The sequence below is a fragment of the Macrobrachium nipponense genome, chromosome 44 (genome assembly GCF_015104395.2).
Source record: "Macrobrachium nipponense isolate FS-2020 chromosome 44, ASM1510439v2, whole genome shotgun sequence".
Taxonomy (NCBI): domain Eukaryota; kingdom Metazoa; phylum Arthropoda; class Malacostraca; order Decapoda; family Palaemonidae; genus Macrobrachium; species Macrobrachium nipponense.
Genome location: NC_087221.1, coordinates 43,624,545 through 43,634,296, shown reverse-complemented (window position 1 = coordinate 43,634,296; position 9,752 = coordinate 43,624,545).

The following is a 9,752-nucleotide window of genomic DNA, read 5'->3' as shown; positions in this document are numbered from 1 at the left end:
ATAAAGTTTAATTTTTACATAACACAAACCACAACAATTACGCAGAATTTGCAATGATTTATGTATTGCAAATGAACAGCAGACTCCACCCTGACTCCACCTATGAGCAAAGGCGGTAATGTTTCTTACGAATGAAAATAAAAGTGATATATATCGGATGTTCCCTTAAGGAATGTGACCTTCATACTCAAGAAACTCGGACAGGAATGTCAAGGCCATTAAATACCTCCGAGAGGATACATGTATTTCCAAATCATTGATATTTACAAAGTGAAGAATGTGTCGGGGATTTAACTTTTTTTTTTTCTAATGTAACCCGAACTTTTAATTTTTAGTAAGGTAATGGTGTCATAGCTTAAGAAATATAGTCCAACGTAAAAGGTTACACTTCTCCTATTATTATAATTTTAATCATGGCTTAAGAAATATAGTCCAACATATAAGGTTACACTTCTCCTATTATTATAATTTTAATCATAGCTTAAGAATTGTAGTCCAACATATGAGGTTACACTTGTCCTATTATTATATTTTTAATCATGGCTTAAGAAATGTAGTCCGACATATGACGTTACACTTCTCCTATTATGTGCTTTCAGAGAGGAAGGAACTATGGGTTAAACAGAAGTTATTTTACATTAGAGAAAAACTTGCAAACTGCAAAGGTATGCATGCCTATGTCATTTTCAAGTGACAAAGCATCCTTAATTCATTTTCTTACAACCTTTGTCGCCATCGACAAATTCCCAAAGAAAGCAGGTGCCATCTTGCAGTTTCCTCCATTTTGGGGAGGCCCAAATACCCTTAAAAATATATGTTCCTTGGCTCGACTGGATACTTGTATTTTGGCCCCATAAAGTACCCATTTGTATGTACATTTTGCACCATTCTAATAGGCAAAAATATCTATTTTTATGTACATTTTTCATTATTATGATAAGCAAAAGTATCTATTTGTATGTACATTATTCATTATTATGATAGACAAAAGTATCTATGTGTATGTACATGTTTCAATTATTATAATAGGCAATATTATCTATTTCTATATACATTTTTCATCATTATAACAGGCAAAAGCACCTGTTTGAAAGTACACTCATCATTAGCATTATATGAAAAATTGGCTGCTTCTAAGTACACTTTTCATTAGCATGAACAAATTTTGTATTTGAACCCAGATTTTTTTATGTTTTCCAGGTATTATGTTGGAAGTTTAAATTTCTTTTTTTTTACCTTCATCTTTTTAGCGCTGATTTAGAAGAATGAAAATAATGGGTAAAGACAAAATAATAAATAAATAAATACAACAAATTGTAATATTTCCATGAAATGATTCAATAGCTTGTGATTCAACTCATTGACTAAACCATCAAGACTAAACATTTAGGTATACCTCTGCAAATTCATTGTTGAAACACTAATTTTATTTAGGTACATATTTTAGTCGTACCCGATTATAAGCAGTTATTTAATAATTGTTTTGTGATTGCCAATGTCTGAGTGTCTTTAAAGCGCTAAAATTTGGTGAACCAACATATCTCAGAAATTGCTTAAAAGCTTCTTTAGACCTGAAATATATATTGTGATCAGACAAGCAAGCGAAGCATATAGGATATTTTAACCTAGAACAAATTGCGAGTCAGGTGAGGGAGCATTTGTATACATTGCGCGCCAAGACTATACAATAAAAGGCAGCCTGAAGTGAAGATCCTACGGCAAGAAAGCAAATTTAAAAGAGAACTAAAGACTCTCCTATATTGCAGGTGCTATGGCACAGATGAGAAAACGCTAAAAGCCAATTATAAAATATAAGGAGCAACTTATTTTGAGAACGCACAAGGGCCCGCCAGAGAGGGAATCATCTCTGTGGAGGGCTGTACATAAAACCAATGTGAACAGAGATTTACTCCAAAGTGATTCAGTCAAAGTGCAATGGCTGTTTTTAAGTTCATTGAAAATCGCAACTTTACATAAGAATGAATAGGGTAAAGGTGACTGGAGATTCAGTGTTTTATCAAAATGAGACGAAAATAACGAATGAAAAATAGACAAATAAATGAAAATAACAAGTATAATGTCAAAATTAGCCTCCTAATACTTACGGGATTCATTTGATCAAATTCACTAACGGAAAAAAATGGCAAGGAGGAAAATAACAATAATAAAGTTAAAAATAGCAAACTATCAAAGACCTCCTTGAAAAAAATAGATCTAAACCCTACAGTCATAAAGTTTAATTTTTACATAACACAAACCACAACAATTACGCAGAATTTGCAATGATGTATGTATTGCAAATGAACAGCAGACTCCACCCTGACTCCACCTATGAGCAAAGGCGGTAATGTTTCTTACGAATGAAAATAAAAGTTATATATATCGGATGCTCCCGTAAGGAATGTGACCTTCATACTCAAGAAACTCGGACAGGAATGTCAAGGCCATTAAATACCTCCGAGAGGATACACGTATTTCCAGATCATTGATATTTACGGTGTAGAATGTATGGGGGATTTAGCTTTTTTTTTTTCTTTTTTTTTTCTAATGTAACCCGAACTTTTAATTTTTAGTAAGGTAATGGTGTTAGTCATTTACATAATTTTAATCATAGCTCAAGAAATATAGTACAGCATATGAGGTTACGTTTCTCCCATTATTATAATTTTGATCATAGCTTAAGAAATATAGTCCAACGTATGAGGTTACACTTCTCCTATTATCATAATTTTAATCATGGCTTAAGAAATGTAGTCCAACGTATGAGGTTGCACTTCTCCTATTATTATAATTTTAATCATAGCTTAAGAAATGTGGTCCAACATATGAGGTTACACTTCTCCTATTATTATAATTTTAATCATAGCTTAAGAAATATAGTCCAACATATAAGGTTACACTTCTCCTATTATTATAATTCTAATCATAGCTTAAGAAATGTAGTCCAACACATGAAGGGTTACACTTTTCATAGTATTATTATTAATAATTATCAGAAGATGAAATCTATTCATATGGAACAAGCCCACCGTAGGGGCCACTGACTTGAAATTCAAGCTTCTAAAAAATATTGTTTTCATTAGGAAGAAGCAAGAGGAGGTAAAGGGAAACACAGAAAGAAGAAAAATAACTTACTAAAAAATTTGAATTTATAAATTAAAAAATAGATAAAAATGCATATTTTCTTGGATATGTAGCAGTATAAATGTTTAAAGTAGGCAAAGTTGTGTGAATTTAAGCCAAAACTTTAAATAAATATTGTCAAGGTTAACAATGCTGATGTATATGAAATCAGGATGAGGATTTCCTGATTAGTCCGCTGTTGCAAACTGGCGTCACAATCACCATGATCAAGCAACTGCTGAGACCCTCAATCAACGAATATATTAAACTGATGGAACATCACTATCATTAGTATTTATAAATTTTTCTCGAAAAATCAATTGGCTAACTTTGTCTATATGCCAGAAAATCAACATAACCCACTGACACTTATGCTTTGCCGAAATTCAAGAGGAATAAGTATTGCAACTATTGAAAAATATCAGATGTAAACAAAATGTGAGCTGGATGGTAAACTATACCATGTTTCACATTCTCGGTAGTGCAGTTATGAAATGCGAGTCTCTCTCTCTCTCTCTCTCTCTCTCTCCCTCCCTCCCTCTCTCTCTCTCTCTCTCTTATCCTAGCACTTACGACATTATGCCTACGTGGACTCATGGTGCGTAGGCATAATGTCGTAAGTGCCAGGATAAGGTTGGGATATCGTCCTGTGTGGCAGGTTGGACAGACACTAGATATACCACACTACACCTCATGTAAACTGTGTAACCTTGCTAATGCCAATAACCTTGAACACTACTGCCTTCATTGCCCCACTGTCATGAATCTGTTACCTCAAGGACAAAATTTACTTCAAAACTGCCAATATTTACTCAAAGATGACCACCTAGACGTAATTTTGACTCTTCATCCTCACTTTGGTGGCTGCTAAACTGTCTGTTGCAGTTGTTGTGATAATAGAATACGATCTCATATATGTTATTTTGTAACTGATATACCGATGATTCAATGCTGTAATTTTTTTCTGTTGATTTCTGATGCACTGTATGTAATTGCTAATATGTAACTTTGTTTGACGTCTTTGGGCGTAATAAATTTATTAAATAATAATCTCTCTCTCTCTCATCTAAACACTGGCTTTAATAACCAAATCACCATCTGCCTTCTTACCTGAAAACAGGTCACAAGTGCCAATCGCGAGAAAAAGTTTGTAAGAGTCTCACAAAGGCTGTCAGAAAACTAAACTTTGAAGAGGCATTCCCCCCACTAACGAGGACTTCCGTGTTTTGCCCATTATATATACGTACTACCCTGTGGCTAGTTTCCATTCATTCTGAACTATTGTGATTGGTGCTTCGCTTGAAATTGCTACATATGCCAAACTATCGTTTTCCTTTTTCTTTTCAGAATATGGAAGGGTTGTTGTCATTGACTGAACTGCTATTTAAGGCTGTGCTGACAATGAGTTCTCACTGAGGCAGTTTTCAATATTTCTTTAATAAATAGATTCAGAAATGAATAAACAAATTAAACAATTCATTAATTAATAAATAAACTAATAAACAGGTGAATTACTTTCATGTTTCGTAATGGGTGTACATGAGTCTCCAATCCCAACTTGTGAAAATGGAGAAATATTAGTAGAAATAAATAGCAAGTTATAAGGATAAATGAAAAAACAAATTTATATACACATCAAGGTAAGTAAATATAAAACTGAAATATAAGACTGTATTTTAAGCATTATAGCCATGAAACTTCAAATTAATATTATAGCCTCTTAAACTTATATGTAGAATTATAGCCATATTTTTTTGTCTTCATCTTTTCATTTTGACTTGAATTAATCACTTAAAATCTTGTTTTCCCTAATTATGGCATTCTACTCATTAATATTTCATTCACTTGGGCTATCTTCCTAACATCCACTTTCTTTCTCCTACGGGTCTCAGAAAGATATTTGTCCCTATCTTAGTTATCTTAATTTCAATTGAGGTTTTGAAAAAATGCTACTACCGTGTTAATAAGGAGTCCATCACTTTTCTTACTATGTTGTTGTTGTTATTATTATTATTATTATTATTATTATTATTATTATTATTATTATTATTATTATTATTATTATTATTATTATTATTATTATTATTATTATTATTGTTCAGAAAACGAACCATATTTATATTCATTAAGAAGTAAGAGAAGGCATAGGGAAAAACAGAAAGAAAAGATCTAGTTGTTAAAAAGAAAAGAAGTAATAATTTAATAAACGGATAAAAATACATTAAAATACAAAGAGAATATAAGAGGCGAAGCATCCCCAAAACAGATGTAGCATAGATAGAGAGAGCAGGATTATTTGCAATAGTTCACCATTGACTCGAGAGACCTCGAAGATGACAAAGAAAATGGATTTCTGCCCGTGCAACCTTGCTCTTGCAAAGTCCCGCTAAGCAATGCAACTTGTGCTTTTAGCAAACAGGAATACATAAAGAGATGCTATGTCAGGTATTCCAGTTATGCGTTTGAGGTACGTCTGTTATTATTATTATTATTATTATTATTATTATTATTATTATTATTATTATTATTATTTTATTATTATTATTATTATTATTATTCTCTGTCTCTGAGAAGAAAATTTTTTTTATGAGAGATTCCCCACAAAAATTATTTAGAGAGAGAGAGAGAGAGAGAGAGAGAGAGATAGAGAGATTCACCAAAATGAATTAGAGAGAGAGAGGAGAAGGAGGGAGACCCTGAGAGTGAGAGAGGAGAGAAGGATGGAGAGGAGGAGAGAGAGAGTGGGGAGAGGGAGAGAGAGGAGAACGACGGGAGATAGAGAGGAGAGAGGGTAGAGACAGAATGGAAAGGTGAGAGAGAGAGAGAGAGAGAGAGAGAGAGAGAGAGAGAGAGATCTTGCTATTCAGTCCATGGCCATGAAAATACATTATAGATATAAAGTATTAAGCATGAATATTATAAAAATTAAAATAAAAACGCCATTTTGTATTTTCACACGTCAACAAAAATACAAAAAAACTGCATCTTCTTTTGATCACATATTACAAAGCGTCTAATTACATGACAGGAAAGTTAATATAATGATGCTTTGAGAAATCTCATTAAACCATACTCTGACTCTACAATTAAGGGTTCCATCCATTCTGTGAAGTCGTGACACAATTGTTTACGTATTATTTCTGTCTGTTCTTAATGGTAAGATGGCTGGCCTAATTAATTTTTTTTTTTAGTAGGGATAGGCTACACGATATTAATATTAATTTTCAATGATATTTATAAACGACAATGTGTTACAATAATCAGCAAAACAGAAGAGAAGTCCCATTTAGAGAATGACATATACTGGTTATATCCTAAATTCCGAATTGGTAATTAGGAATATTCCTAACGACAATGACTAATTAGTATCATATGAGCTTATTCGCTCATATCAAATCCGAGAGCTACTGCTGATGTTGTAGTCACATGACTGGAGAGAGAGAGAGAGAGAGAGAGAGAGAGGGAGCGAAGAAGAGAGAGGACGAGAATGGAGGGAGGGAGAGAGAGAGAGAGAGAGAGAGAGAGAGGAGTTATTTTGGTTACTAGTCAGGGTACTGAGAAACATATAATTCTTCTGTTAACTTCTGGAACTAAAGAGAGAGAGAGAGAGAGAGAGAGAGAGAGAGAGAGAGGAGAGAGAGAGAGAGAAGAGAGAGAGAGAAAAGAAAAGAGAGAGAGAGGAAGATGAAGGAGTAGGAGGAGAGAGAGGAGAAGAGAGGAGAGAGAGAGAGAGGAGATGTAAATCAAAAGACTTGTTAGTCCATCCGAGGAGACATCTTGTGCTCACTTATCTCTAGGAGCAGGTTTTTTGGTTACTTCTCAGGGTATTAAGAAACATAATTAATTCTTCTGTTAATGTCTGAAAGCAAAGAGAGAGAGAGAGAGAGAGAGAGAGAGAGAGAGAGAGAGAGAGAGAGAGAGAGAGAGAGAGAGAGAGAGTTATATTGGTTACTTTCCAAAGTGTTAAGAAACAGATATAATTCTTCTGTTAGTGTCTGAAAGCAAGGAGAGAGAGAGAGAGAGAGAGAGAGAGAGAGAGAGAGAGAGAGAGAGAGAGAGAGAGAGAGAAAGTTATATAGGTTACTTTCCAAAGTGTTAAGAAACAGATATAATTCTTCTGTTACTGTCTGAAAGCAAGAAGAGAGAGAGAGAGAGAGAGAGAGAGAGAGAGAGAGAGAGAGAGAGAGAGAAATCATTTTGGGAGGAGTCGACCCCCAACAGCCAATCACATCGCCGAGACTCAATGACGTCACTCTCCAGGTACATCCACTCGCCCTCTTGATCTGTCAACTCGAAACAAAGTCAACACCAAGCACTGATTGATTGAGCATTGACTGACTGGACGCGTCAGTTCATTAGCTTTCCCAGTCGTCTGTTTGGTCGGTGGACTGAAGTGATCAAATCGTTAAGTTGATCTTTTACTGATCTGAATGGCCGTCAATATTGTCACCTATTTCCACGGAACTCTTCTATTGCTATAGTAGACTCACATCAACCGTGCAATTGATGTCTAGGCCAGTCCCTTACGACGCTCCTGATTGGCTGTTGATAAGCCACTCACAGGGCTGGAAATTCTGTCTCTCTCAAGAGTTCACATGGGTAGGATCTATGTTCCACCTCTCCTAAGGTATACTTCTTCCAGGAGAGGTGGAACATACATCCTGCCTATGTAAACTCTCTCGAGAGACTGAAAGTTTCCAGCGCTGCGATTGGCTTATCAACAGCCAGTCAATCAGGAGCTTTGCGAGGGACTGGCCTAGACATCAATTGCACGGTTGATGTGAATCTACTATAGAATAAACACATATAATTTATCCCTTTTCTGACATCAATTGATTCCCAGTGATTTGAGTTCCTGTTCCCAAATGCCTTTGCGACGCCAAGCACCTCTTAGTGCAGCAAAAAATATATATAACTTTGTCCTTTGCTGAAACAGGGAGTTGGACAGCCCTTGATCATGGAGCATTTATGAATCAAAGGCAAACTTAATTAATGGTATTCTATTCCAGTATTCTAGGTCATTCTAGGCTAAGGTCGTTTTCATTAAACTGGTGGACAAAAAAGGAAAAAACAGGAGAGAAATAATGGTTTAATTATACAGTGTGTACGTAGTGTGTTCTTGTGTGTCGACGCTTACACTCGTGTATGTATGTATATATGTATGTATGTAGGAAATAAGTTCATAATCTAAGCTTTAACTATTGTAAAGACTAGTGGATTTGACTGACTGTCTGCTTAAGTGTATCTCATTAATATTAACTAGAAAGTGAAATTTATTTGTTCCTCATATTACTACTTTCCCATTTTCCCTTTATTTCCGTTACTTTTCCTCCTTGTCGACTTCTTTCCCGTATCACTTTTCCACCGCTGAAGGCATGAATTCAAATATGGCCCCCACCCCACCCGCCACCCCTACCACAAACACCGGCTCTCTCTCTCTCTCTCTCTCTCTCTCTCTCTCTCTCTCTCTCTCCTTTTAGGATACAACAATGTAATGCTAATGCAATTTATTATACAGGAAACGTGTAATGCATTGCTAGCGAGAATGAATGTACGACAAAGGACCAGACATTAAGCTCTCTCTCTCTCTCTCTCTCTCTCTCTCTCTCTCTCTCTCTCTCTCTCTTATTTTAAGATACAGCAGTGTATTTCTAGTGCAATTTATTATACAGAGAAATAAGTAATGCACTTCAGTCGGGAAAGAATGTAAAGACAATGCTCTCTCTCTCTCTCTCTCTCTCTCTCTCTCTCTTTCTTTTAAGATATATCAGTGTATTTCTAGTGCAATTTATTATACAGGGACATACGTAATGCACTTCAGTCGGGAAAGAATGTAAAGACAATGGTATCTCTCTCTCTCTCTCTCTTTTAATCCATTTGGTAAGAACCCAAAGTAATGAAACTTGCTTTGGACAAAAGCCTCTATAACTGAGAAAGGTTCAGGCCTTTGTGTAATGCATATAGAAGGAGTCTCATATAGAGATTCAACTATTTGATTCACTTGAGAGCAAGTCCTACGGTGTGTTACAAGTTCCAGCGCTTACTATTATTTTAATTTTATTATTTGAAATGTGTTAGGACAAAATTAAGAAGGAAAAATTTAGGAGCAGTGAATAATTTCAGTGGATAATACTTTTTTTTAACTCCATTTCATACACCCAAAGATAATATTAGTGCTAATTTTGATATTTGTAACATTAAGGTTTTTCATCCTACTATGGGGATCTAGAGGAAATAATAATAATAATAATAATAATAATAATAATAATAATAATAATAATAATAATAATAATAATAATAATAATAATAATAATAATAATAATAATAATAAATCTTTTAGTATGCATACGTTTAGCAAATTCGTATAAAAATGAAAATTACCTTTCACAACGCACGAAAAAATTCTCATTTTCCCAGAGAGAGAGAGAGAGAGAGAGAGAGAGAGAGAGAGAGAGAGAGAGAGAGAGAGAGAGAGAGAGGCAGATTTTCATCACGGAAGGGACTATACTACAGGCATGCTACAAGACCCTTAAGCTGGGGTCACACATTCACGTATCACGACGGCGTATGCCCACGTATGTGGATCTTGGGCATTCATCGCGGTGAAATGACCTTGAACAGCTGGTAAA